At 37.6% G+C, this 13,421-nt stretch overlaps 1 protein-coding gene across 1 annotated transcript in view; it reads right to left on the reverse strand.

Moving 5' to 3' along the window:
* Positions 1–10,499: 10,499 nt before the first annotated feature.
* LOC124303294 (dual specificity protein phosphatase 10) overlaps positions 10,500–13,421 on the reverse strand; it is a 91,505-nt gene continuing 88,583 nt past the window's right edge. The window contains exon 5 of the mRNA XM_046760356.1: positions 10,500–13,421. This exon is cut by the window's right edge and continues 638 nt beyond it. The gene's annotated coding sequence lies outside the window, so the exon portion shown is untranslated.

Below are 13,421 nucleotides of genomic sequence, written 5' to 3' on the forward strand. Positions count from 1 at the left end.
TATGATAAACACTTAATTGATTTCCAACTGTACAACCTCCTTAAACTCCCAGTTTTCCTTTTTCTTTTCTTTCCTTGACTCATACTTTAAAAAAAAAATGCGAATATGATTCCTCGTTAATTCCGAATGATCTTTCATGGTTTTTAAGAAAAGTGCGTGTCATATTTTACTGAAGGTACATTAAAAATGCGGACATTTATAGAAAGTAACACAAAAAGCATACGATTGAAATAAAAATGCACTGCGGCAATCGGGAGAGATGATTCTGTGAATTAGCTGCCAGTAAACAACGTATCTTTATCATGGCGTACGAACTTTTCAACCTAAATACCATTGTTTGAAATTTTGGCACAGGAATCGAGTATTTCGGTAGCGGATGGCCACGCGCTTCTCTTGAGACGCAGAGCATAAAATGTTGAGATCAGCGCTTGATGCTGTGTATCTCATTATTTATAGATTTACAAGTATTGGTCACACCTGGCGAGATTACGGGTCTGTCAACCTTCCTCACGCGTCTTCATCCTCATCACGATTTCGCGCCACAATGGATCTCCATATCAGGAATGCTGATCAAAGTGCAATGAATACACTCAGGGAGTGTAAATTTGTAACTTATGACGAGGTCTCCGTAACATTTGCCAAGACAATTTATGCAGTTAGTATGACTTATACGGGTCACGATGAATTCACCTGGAGAAAAACCTGCATGACCCTGATTTGCAAATCAATCTTGTCAAAAATTTCATCTTCGCGTTCCGAGTAATACGAGTTCACGGAAAGATCGGTGAAAGTTGAAAATTTTTTCGAGTACAATGCGAAGACCCTTGTCTTGTGCAGGTTATCGGTAAAGAGCAAGTCTGGATTACAGTCGTCTTCTACGAAATTCGTTCGCGTAATTCAGTCGTGACTTGACAGGGGATGTTCACCGGTAGTCGGAAGTTCACTCACTGTCGAAGAATCTGAAAAACTCGTTGATAAAAGATACCACCTCACCTCGGTTGTATAATTTCTGAATCACTGCGCTGAGTAAGTCACCACGGGTATTCTTATTTTGGTATAAAAGCAGCCGCCGCATGACACAAGTTGCCATCTCACTTCCTTTAAACAGCATTCCAGAAACATTGAAGGGTAGTTCAAATCGCCCTGATTTTACCAGAGGCTGGAAACATCCTGGAGCAAAAGGTCGCGTAAAACGTTCGACCGATCACTACAGAACTTCAAACACCTCTGTGAGAGAATTTTTTTTTCCATTCACCGGATAAACTATTAAAAATATCAAAATATTTGGTTGTTTCGGTTGAATTCCGAATTTCCCGGATGTTAGCAATGAAGACTTCAACCTATGAAGACAGATGATAACGTCTTGGGTTTCAGGTACCGACTCTCTAGATTTTTCTAACCGAAGCCAGTAAGATTCTCTGAGAAATCGTGGACTGCCAAGTCATCATCGAAAAAGATATTCAACGAATGATTATAACAAACGTGCTTTGTAACAACGAATCGTTTCATCACTTTTATCATTTATCACTTGCGAGCGAGTCAGGCTAATCTTGGCTATCTCAACGGTATGACTTCAAACACCACCTTACTCAAAAAGAAAACTATCTATCTTTTTTCTCGACGAACACTGCAAGGAATATGTTCGTACAAAAATTCACGTTGAACATTAACGACGAATCTCTTTGGTTCGAAGGGTTGACACTTTGCGTCGTTAGAATATCGGAACGATTCCAATGGCCAAATCTGTTCGTCAAGCTAATCGCGAGGTCTATTCGAATACGAATCTTTGAATCCTTTTCGAAGAGACTAAAAAAATAGAACAAAACGAAACGGATATTGGTCAGCTTCTCGAGCATATTGCGTATCACCGAGGGTCGCGCGTTATCGGGTTTGAAGTTCCGACATTAGTCACTGCACGTGCCACGCTTTGTCCGATATTATCTAGTCTGTACACGTTACACGCTTGTCAAGATATCAGTACACACATAACGTTTCGGTGCAGTTAGCGGGAGTGTAATTGAGAGTGAAGAGGGTGGAATTTGGTGAAAAAACCTAAACGAAGTAAAATGAAAAGTGCACGTGATTGATATCGCGCGCGTTATCAGAGTGCGCCGAGACCTACCCACCAATGGGACGTCGCGACTGAAAGATACTTGTTGTCGGATTGCTGAGCGTAAGGATAATCGGGCAAACAAACTTACCTAGGACAAGTGAATGCGTACACAAAATGACTCATGTGCCATAGAGCAAGCTTTTCCCGTCGCCCCCCTTACGTGTCATCCAATCATCACACCACGCCATATACGCATTACAAGGGACTGACTGGCTGCTGCACTCGCAATCAATTCCGAACGACAGCTTGAGTCAATATACGCATCTGTATTACGTGCGAGCGTATTATACGACGTACTCGGGTTACTTTTTTTCTTTTTTGGCTTCCCAGTTTCCACTTGCAGAGAGGATAAGTAATCGCCCTGTGTGACGGTTTTTTCACGCAAGGCGGCGCCAATTATTAGATTTTCTTACTTTCTACTACTTGCCGCGACTCGTCGACGTGGATAGGCTGGTGATTCTTTCAAAAACCGAAACAAACTTGCGAGTAATCAAGATGTGAGTCAGATATTGCTTTGTCAACTTGATGCAATACTTACTTCGTGATTCAATTTTACGGAATCGCCCAACGACTGAAGTGACGATAATTTACGACAAACTTTCGAAATTCGATGCATGGCACGTATGTAATGTTTAAGCAATATGTTTAGTCTTGTCATATAATTATTGCGGGAAAATTAATGTAATTATTATTAAGTAAAAAAACAGGATGAATCGACCGGCTTGAAAGAACTCATCGTTATAGAACCGGTCGATATTCCCATTGTTTTGCGAGGGTCGAAATCTTTGTGAAAAATATTTTTATTCTTAGAAATAAATATTGCTGAAAATATTTTCATAGTTGAGTTAGGAAAATTCACATCGATTCACATCGAAATCATTATAATAATCGGTTTATTCGATCTCGAGATATCCTCAGGTGAAAATTGATCTTACGGACACACAGATTCAACGATCGTTTTTCAATTTTCAGGACGATTATAACAATTTCCTCTCCTATCTGGAAAAGGGGAAGCTGGAAGTTAAAAATAAAAAAGACATGTATGTATGAGAAACTGCGTCTGTTGGTTTTCCACATCAAAATGATCAATTCATGATATTTATTGACCATGAAATATCTGAAGTCATATTAGACTTCTGAAAAATTGTTAAAGCTGTTTCTCTGCCTCCGGTGTATAGATTCATAATTTCACGATGTAAATACATTAATTTCTATAGTGAGAAAAAGGTAATTTGTCATGGGTATCATTTTTCAGTTCAAGTACAGTCAGAATTGTAAGAAAATATGATAAAAGTATACATTTTGCGTGATTACAGTCGTCAATACTTCATTTCCTGGTAACTCCAACATTCAATCTGTTTGTTTAATTTCCCACAAGGCCTTATAATCAATTTATATAAGCACCAGCATTAAATTATTGCAATTATAGTTACAAAAAAATATAACACGAGTGATCATAATCAAAAATAACAGTAACTTTCTGGTTACAGTTATGCAATACTAATTTTCGTTTTATACCCGAAACAATATTTTTCTGTTAGGGTAAAAAATAAAAATAATTAAGGACCGCACGGTGGCCAGAACTAGAAATTTCTCTCGGTCCAATTACGATGTTCACCATTCTCTACGAGACGTAGGACCAGTTTAATTAACGATTAAACGAAAGTTGATGAAGGTTTTCACGTGTTCTCATTTCGAGCGGGTGTTGCAGGGTCTCGACGTCCGTCTGACTAATTGCAAGAAGTGCTTACCTCACCTCGAAGAGAGGAAAGTGAAGCTGGCGCCGTGGCGTATGACGTATCGTTTTTCTAAGAGACGTGATGAAACGCGTACGTTTTACTGCAGTTGTTCCGAAGGAATGAGCAGCGCGGTACATTTTGCAACGATAACTATCTCCTCTCCGTTTCATCGTGAAAATGGAGCTTCGAGCGATTAGATAAAACTCGGCGCCTGGTCAGGTAGACGTGTACAGTCAGGATGGTCTCAAACTTAGGACGTCATAAAATTCCCTGACGTTTCCAGGTTTTCCTGCAGAGCCAGAAATGCATTTTTCAAGATATTTATGAATCGTGTCCATGCAAAAAGTAGACAATAAAAAAATGAATCCATCATTTTCATGGATTATATTTTGGTCATTTCGAAGGCGTTGTTACCTACTTCACTCATATCCGCAAGTTTTTTGTTAAAATTTGAATGTTCGGAAGGACGGAATAAATTGAAATATCAATTTTTTTTTTCTAATAGTTCCGACACTTTCGCTTGATTTTACCACGCAAAACAACAAGCCCCGACTTTTCCGTTCAGGTTCTCTATATTCCACCATGGCAAACCGCGGAAAAGCGATAGCGTAATTTTCCGAGGGGTTGATAATAGGCCGACACGTCATCCCCGTGACGAAGGCTCGGAACGTTGCGTCATCCACCATTCAATCCCTCGCTCACTCAACTGCCTACTCGTTTGCCCATTCACCATTTCGCCACTGTATAGCTGAAAATATTCTCAATCCGACTTCCCTGCGATAATTCCCTTTCGTTCCGCTGCGACATATGCGACTCTCCAGTGCTCCGCAGCACGCGACCATCGCCTAATGCTTTATTGTTTCAGACTTGACTGGTTTTAATGCTGGTTCGAATTAACTGCCTGGTTTTCCTTGAGTGTTCCTGTATCGGTAGGGAATTAACAAAATTAACCGAACTGGCCGGAGATAAACGCCGATAATCGTTGACGGATAAAATGATGATGAGATCTTATTGCAGACATGCGAAAAATTACAGAACCAAAACATATGATAAATCTACTTCACAGATGAAACAGGGAGGTCTTCGTAAAATGTCAAATATCTCAGATAACCAATATACGAAATTATTAATCCAGGTAACTCAATCGGATGTGTTTTGACTAACGAGGAAAAATGAATTTTCCATTAAGTGGTCATTTGAAGTTATCGTGTCGAAAAATGACCAAATCTGTAAGTTTCTTGCACATATCGAATAGAAGATAAAATTTCACTCCACGTGACCGAGAATCACGGACTGTTTGTCGACGAATTGAGAGTTCGCATTCGTTATCTTCTTCTCCGATGAGTCTAGTTTCATTTTTCCAACGTCGCGTACAAGCGGTCCAATTAAGATGAATAAGCGTAACAGTGTTTATCGGTTTATTAACAAATGAGTTGTTTACAGGTCATTCAAGCGTCAAGGACCGCGACATTTACCATTGACAATTACGACAAGATTATTTATTCTGAATCCGATTTATAGCAAAGCGACGCGACACTGACGTCAAACGATCGGTCGATGATTCAGGTCCGACAACGTGAGACGAGCTTTCGACGGAAGTCCGGAGGGTTTTCACGTCCCTCGATGACGCGAGACGGCAAGAAAAACTTGTAAAAATGAGGAAACTGACGTTTTGCAAATCGTCTACGTATTTACTCAATTCGGGCCAATCGCGTACCCGATACACATGTAGGCGCGCAGAGATCTCGCCGTTTAATCTTCTGCGGCTGGGGAAGAGAGACCCGCGGCACGTGCCGTATGAGTCGAGTCCAAGATCCCATCGCCGATCGAATCCGTGGGGTGAAGAGTCGGGGATTATTCCCATTATTACTCCCCCTTTGCCGTCCGGGGATGTTTGGTGCGATGCTTTTGAGCTGCCGATGATTGATATTCAATCGGCGAGTTGATTATGACGCGTGTTCTCACCCCAACCGCCGGACCGCTGTGACTCAGTTTAAATCAGCCTGCAGGGAGAAGCTCAAAAAGCCCCCTGCATCGGCCGCGATTACTCACCCCTATTCTCTCCCAGCTTCCCCCGATCCAGGACACGAGGCTCTTGTAAACTCGACTGTTTGCGGGAATCCTCCCGCTGCAGCGGTGATCATTTCTTCAGGGTGACCCTCGCCTTTTCACCGCACCGTCTGACTTATGATAGACATGTCATCGCGAAAATCTGCTTTGGAAATAAAAAAAAAATATATATATATATATATATATACATATATACATATACATGTATGGGGCATTCCACGTCAAATCGAACGGTTGGCTTCCCTGACCCATTTTAATCTGATTCACCCTTTCACACGATCAAAATATATTATATTGAAAGTATGAACTTTGAATTTTTTCAGATTTTTTTCGACACGTGATTTCTTCACAATTCGTACAATAAATTGATTTCAACAATGTTTTGATTTTTCCCACCTGGACGACATGTGAAAAACGTTCGTTGACAAAAATTTTATGTTCTCTTATGGTACGTATGGATGAGAAATTTCACAGTTTCATTTAAACTGTTGCTCGTAACTTTTGAACTACTTTTCCGCCCACTACGAAACTTATAGAGAATCTTTGGTACCGAAAAAGACATGCTGTGTAAAAATTTCATGTTTTCATGTTTCAATATCGCCAAAGTGGAAATACGTCCAATCACTCACTCATTCATTGTAGAACATTTGTACAAAATTCGGGCGAGCTTGGGCAGTGCATAAAAATGTAGATTTACAGTGTTGGAAAGACAATTCTGTCGAGAGGGATAAAATTTAGATGGAAAATCAAATCGGTGATAAAAAAGGCGGACGAAACTTTACGTTACAAACCTCTTAAATTCCTTGTTACGAAATAACAAGTGTTCAAGCTTAATACGCTTATTATACGTGTCATGAATCTGTAAAAAACGCGGACTTCACTAATTGACTTGAAAATTGTGTAAAAAGTACTTACTGAACACGCGCATTGAATTTCTCTTGAAATTACTACATAAATATGTTCAGATTATATCTTGTATAATTCCGAATTCCGGTAAATCGACTTTGTATGGCTGATACCGTGAAATTTTTGGACTAATTGTAAAATTGAGTGGTCTTCGCGTTGTACTTAAACACTTTTACCGAATTCAAATAAATCTCTGAAAATGGCACTAAAGTTTTGAACTTATCACCTTCAACTCTTTTCTACATCCCTCTAAAAAAAAAAAATGTACAAAAATGAACAGTTCAAATACACCTCGACACGATTGTACCTCCTAAAAAAACCAAGTTTTATTATTCATCCCACTTGTTTGCAAGTATGGTTATTTTATCTAGGCATTGCGATCATCGTCAAGCTGTTAGCATTGCAGATTTGTCATCGTACGAAAACATGTGTAGCTTAAAACCAATTTCTGACCCTCGTCCCGGAACTAGAAGGCTTCGTCACTCTCACATTGACTATCTAGAATTTTTAGACGCATCGTGTATCATCTGGTACACGCCAAAACTGACTCAACAGATTCCGATGAAATTCGACGTTTGAAAATTACCGGCTTGATGACGATTAGCCACGACAATGCGTGAAGACCTCCAACATTTCCGATGACGAACCGTCCGGCTTCTAAGCTTCTTTGAGATTTTCATTAACTTTATTGAAACTTTTACACCGAGTTTGTTACGCAGATCGGTTTGCAAATTTAGCAAAAATTTCTTAACGATCGATTAATTATCGTACGAGAGAACTGATTGACTTGCTTTTGTTTGATCTTAAAACATATTTCTACTATACTATTCTATGTAATTCTCGGAATCTGAATCTTCTCAATTCGCATGGAATGCACCGTTTGCTCGCAACGTAACAGTTGGTTGTACGCATAGGTATTTCTTCCAAGCGACGACGGTTAGTCACTGTCAATAAAACGCTATTGAAGGATCGATGTAATTAGAAGAGAAAAAAAAAAAGAAAAAAACACTGTAACACCACCGTTTGAGTCACGCCGTAGAACGTGTCGGTTTAACTCGCATTATCTTGTTTGTCCTTGGTATTTATCTACGAAGAGCCGCAAACGATTGCAGTCGGTGTGTTCATTGTGACTGATACGCAAAGGCATATAATAAACACGACTTTATTGAATTCAACCGTTCGCACTTAAGCCAATAAACGGTAGCGTACACATAATCGAGGCGAGGAACCGAACACGAATAATATACGATATAAACGCGAAACTAATCAAATATTTGGCTCTGGATTTGTGCGGATATTAATATTCGAAATTGATAATAATCTATCAGTACCATCGTCTAGGTGGAAGACCTCAGCTATCAATACACAAAACATATTTGTTTCATGTTAAGACGTATAGATATTATCCCGAGATATATCAACGTTTTTGGCATAAGAATAATATGTGCGAAAAAAGATTGCATGCTATATTCCCCGCCAGAATGTAATAAACTATCGTATGAAATGATATATTTCGAAACAGTTGTTGTCTTGGAGGCAATAAGCGATGCGTGGGCGCCATATTTACATTGATTTGTAGACCGCGCATTTTTGGACCACAGGACAATATCATTCGGTTTTTCGCGAAAACTAAAGACTGCAAATATCTCTATCCGTTACTGGGTTGACAATTCAGTGAGAGAGCAAAAATGTTTCCTCAGAATAACCTTGTAATTGACTTTGAAAAATATGAGGTGAAGAATCGATATTTTCTAACCTGTCATCATAATTCAAGTATCAAGATAACGCTGTTTCACGGACCCATCAGTCGAACGTTAATTTTAAATTTGTGTCATTTCAAGAATTACAGAATGTAAAAAATTTTAACAAGCGTCGAGTCTGCCAGGATATATTGCTTAAAGTATAGGCGAATGTAAGTGAACAAGAAAAAATACTCCCACATGTATCGTAACTGGTAAGCAAAAAATTATTGCACCAGTTTTGTTAGAGAACATTGTTGGTTTGAAAAGCTCAAAGACGTGAATAAATACTGTCTGAATCACATTGTCCTACAGTAATAAAAATCATTTAAAAGCTGAAACCCCTTGGAAAAATTATGCACTGCGAAATGTTTCATTTTGATTGCAGGCTTCCCACTCATTGCTGAGGGGGAAAAACAGTACTGGAGCCACTAATATGTTTAATAAGTCTAAATTTTTAGTAGTCTAAAAAGTGACTGAAATAATTAGTAATGTCAATATATAAAACTAACTTAGTACCAGATTTGAAATTGTGTAGATTTTAGTACAAGAATTCCTTAAATTTTTTTCCCTACCATATTTATTTTTAAAATTTGTCTGGAACTGCGAAATTTGTTACCCGAAGGTTTCAAGATTACTCTACACTTTTTCAAACATTTACATATTTGGCAATTACAAGAAAATTTTTCTTCATTGAAACTCAAAAGTTACTTATCTGACATCTAGCTGATCCGTAACAGAATTTGCATGTTTACGTATTCTTCAAAAAAGTATCTCAAAACAAAACTATCCCGCAATTCGCAAAATATTCCAAACTACTGCAAATTTCCCCAACGATTCTAGGCATTTAAAATTTTAGGCATTTATGATTAGGTTACGATTAGCTAGCACACTTTTCTTCATAGAAAAAAGAAACTTGCCTAGGTGCCAAACGTTGGCGAAAATATTTTCTAACCGTAATTGTGATTGGAGAAACTAAAGTGACCACCAGTGATATTGATTATTGAAAAGGACCATCAATCACTTTCCGCAAAAAGTTAGCTTACAAATAATTTTATGAAATAATAAACGGGAAATGAAAACCGGAGTAATAGAGATTGGATTTTTATTCATAAAATAACTAAATAAATTTTGATATATAATACAATGCTTATAATGTATAGTGTGTATAACTGCTTATACAACTGTATATATATATATATATATATATATATATATATATATATATATATATATATACCGTAAAATTATATGTTACAAAATCGTTGGGATCCGATTCGATCAGCAGAGGTGCAGTCTAACTGAATCAATCCGACGGCTCGTCGATAATAATTACTCTGTCTTTAAACTCGAGGACTACGATCAGCCATGAAGTACCCACGTAACGGAGAACTGTCGACGAGAGGCACGTTTCTTTCAAAAACATACGCCTCTGATAATATCCCCAACCGAAATAGAAACTCGGTTCTAACCATTTCATTGTGTGAGTTTGTGGGTCTCTCTCGTTTTCGCGTTACCTTAATCACGAATTACGTGCGTATATACCTGCACAGATAAGCAGACTCCGAAAAACAAAAACCGAAACGCGTTACGCGTACCAAGTTAACAATATTAAACCCTTTCAAGTAGGTGAATCAGATACTGCAACGAAGCTCAAGAAACGCCACCGCTTACGCGGGACACCTCTAATATTTAATATGAAAACGTTAAAAATTGTCAGCAAAGCTATCGATTATACTGAAACCGAGAAAACGCTCACCGTTGGTGGTTTGATCTACGCATAAAATGAATCGTCGTCCAGTTGGGATCCAACATAAACATGTGAGTGGCTGATCCAATATGGCACCGAAGAGTTTGATCAGCTGATACATATTTGGGGTATAATGCAATGTTGCATATTGTAAAAAAAATTACTATCCAGGCACGAAAAAATTCGTGAAAAATTTTGGGCTTTTATTTGAATTACATTGATTTTATTTATAGAGTAAAAAATACGAGACAAAAGAGAAGACTTTTTTTTTATGTACACTAAATTAAACACAACCATGTTGCGAGTGTATTCGGTATGCGTTCTGCCACCAGATGGTGTGTTTAGAATATGTTGGACCCCAACACTCCATTCCATTCACCATTCTTTGGCGCAATTTCGACAAACTTTCAACGGTTTGTTTACATGCTTTCTGTTAACAGGTGCAACGAATTAGAGGAAGCATTTATGCATAAGTATATAACGACGTGTATTACGGATTAAAGTCTTATTAAGTCGCGTAATATGTGTATAGGTACGTAGAGTTTAGAAATATCCACAGAGCAAATTGGTCTCCATTTCTTTCCATCGGGGTCGTGCATAGCCGGTGACACGATCGCGATCTCTTTCGCTTGTTTTACACACAGCCTTTGATTGAATGATTGTATTTTTTTTTTTTTTTCTTTTTTCTCTAGTATCAATCATTTTTCATTTTTTCTTTTTACAATTTCTCCTTCGTATGTCTCTGTATATGTATACATTATTATTATCATTATTATACCTATATCATTATACATTCATCTCTGTACTTCCACATTCAATAATTTCATCGCACTGGAGCTTATAATAAGCTTACTCTTTCCTTATTGTGTTCCACATCGTACTAACATTATGTATTATTAATATTATCATTACAATAATAATCGTTATTCGTTATTGTTATTATTATTACAGTTATTATTATGTACACTCAAATAATTAGTCCCAACAAACTAAACGACTAGATAAGGGGCCTCTGTCATACGACTACGCCGCCAATATTTTTATCCTTTCTATTATTTTTTTTCTTCGTTTTACTCTATTTCATCGCACTTAAAACTTTACATATCTTATTCATTTAACGATGTGTACTACCTGATATCTTATGCGCGTATCATTATCATAATCATACATTTCACTTCACCTGACTGAAATAGCAAATTCTCGTTTCAAATCTAAAATATACGCTTTATACATATTACAGATACGCACGGTTGTCAGCAAACACATGTTACAACACGTTTTAAAACCCGTACGCATCTGCAAGATCTGTTCATATTATCGACGTTGTAGATGCCAAAATTTAACGACGACCCAAACTTCTAATCATACGTCAAAATCAAAGGGTGCACGCGTTTCAGGAGTGGTCGGTGATCCGTAGCTGTCGACAGCATCCAAATTTTTCAACCTTCCGTTAATGCTTAATAATAATTACTGCCAACACCCGCCACGCCTGATAGGGTATGTATGCAGTGGACACGAATGCCCGTGCGGAGCAGCATGCATCATTATACGGTTGCAGCCGTCTTAAGATGTTCGTCAAAAACAACCCATTCGCACAAGGGGCAAAAAAAAAACTGCAGAAAACCTGCATGTTTTTCAATGATTTTTTTCTGAATATCGTGGGAGAAACACTTGTTTAAACAATAAAGGACATCTAATAGACATTTCTCTACAATTATCGTACCATGATGGTTATTGAAACCAGGAAGCAATGTCATGAAAATTGAATACACAAGAATTGACGTGTTCACCACACCACACTGCAATGCAACGTACAATCTTCGATTATTTATTTCACTATAAATCAGCCAATCGGTGCATACAATTTTGCGATTATTGTACGATATTAGTCATCCAAATGAATTATATTTTTTCGCAAAGTATACTCAGTCTTTCGTCACGCGGTAAGGGAGATATGGGACGAAATGTCAGTTGAATAAAGATTTATTCTACCGCCATGATATTCAGCGAGTTGGTAAAATAAATCATCGTCGAACCCAAAATTGAAATCGTTTCATAAGACGAGTATGTGATTTTTTATCTAATGTAGCTGTAATGATTCGTGACAGCAGGTAAAAGCTTTGTTCAACTGGCAAATCTTTTTCTACGTATATAACAATATAATTATCAATAAGTACCTCTGCATTTAATTAATCCTTTCCATCAATTTTATCAGAGCGGTGTGTCTGCGAAATGCGAATTGGTTCAGTCGACCTTTCAGAAAGGTCCAGAGAAAAAAATTTCGCCTCACAACCAGAATTAGTAAATTACTCGTCAACAAAAGGCTCGAAGCTCGTTTCAAAGTACTATTTATGTATTTCAGTTAAAGAAATTCAATCTGTTTGCAAAAATATCTACGCCTAATCGATGAAGACTATATTTCCGAACTCCAAGTTCTGCCAAAAGTCAAATGATCCCAGATTTCTTTCTTAACTTCTTTTATTCCTCGATCACGAACCTCATCGTACAGCAGTCACACCGCTGCACCGTTTTGGCTACCCTTCTTTTGTGTCGCCGTCTATTGACACATTTGGTGGTCTTGCAAACATTCATTTAACATACCAAACATAATTAATTTTTAAAAAATATTTTACTTTGTAATCATTTTTGTTTTTTTTTTGTTTTTTTTTGTTTTTTTTTTTTTAATTTTTTGAACAGATTTTACTTGTCGTTTTTTTTTTTCTACTCTGTAATTTCTCTTATATCTTTTCTCTTCCTCGTATCATTTTTCATTCAATAAATTACATATTATCATATAAGGTAAAACGCGTCTTGGCGCGCGTGATACGTCACTCACATTATACTTTAAACACGCACGCAAATCGCTCCTTTCTCTTACTTTTTTCCCATCTTGTTTCTTGTATCTTGTCTCTTGTATTTTGTATCTTGTTATCTATAAGGCAAATGTGGTTCTTCCATCTTCCCGTATAGTTTCGTCTCCCAATCGTTTTGTTTTTTTCTCTCTTTATTTTCTTTTATCTTTCACATATACTCGCTTTCTCGCTAATAAATTAATAGTGATCAGCCTTTCGGTTCTTAGGCGAACAAGGCACATGATTAGCTCA

The sequence above is a fragment of the Neodiprion virginianus genome, chromosome 4, assembly GCF_021901495.1.
Source record: "Neodiprion virginianus isolate iyNeoVirg1 chromosome 4, iyNeoVirg1.1, whole genome shotgun sequence".
NCBI lineage: Eukaryota > Metazoa > Arthropoda > Insecta > Hymenoptera > Diprionidae > Neodiprion > Neodiprion virginianus.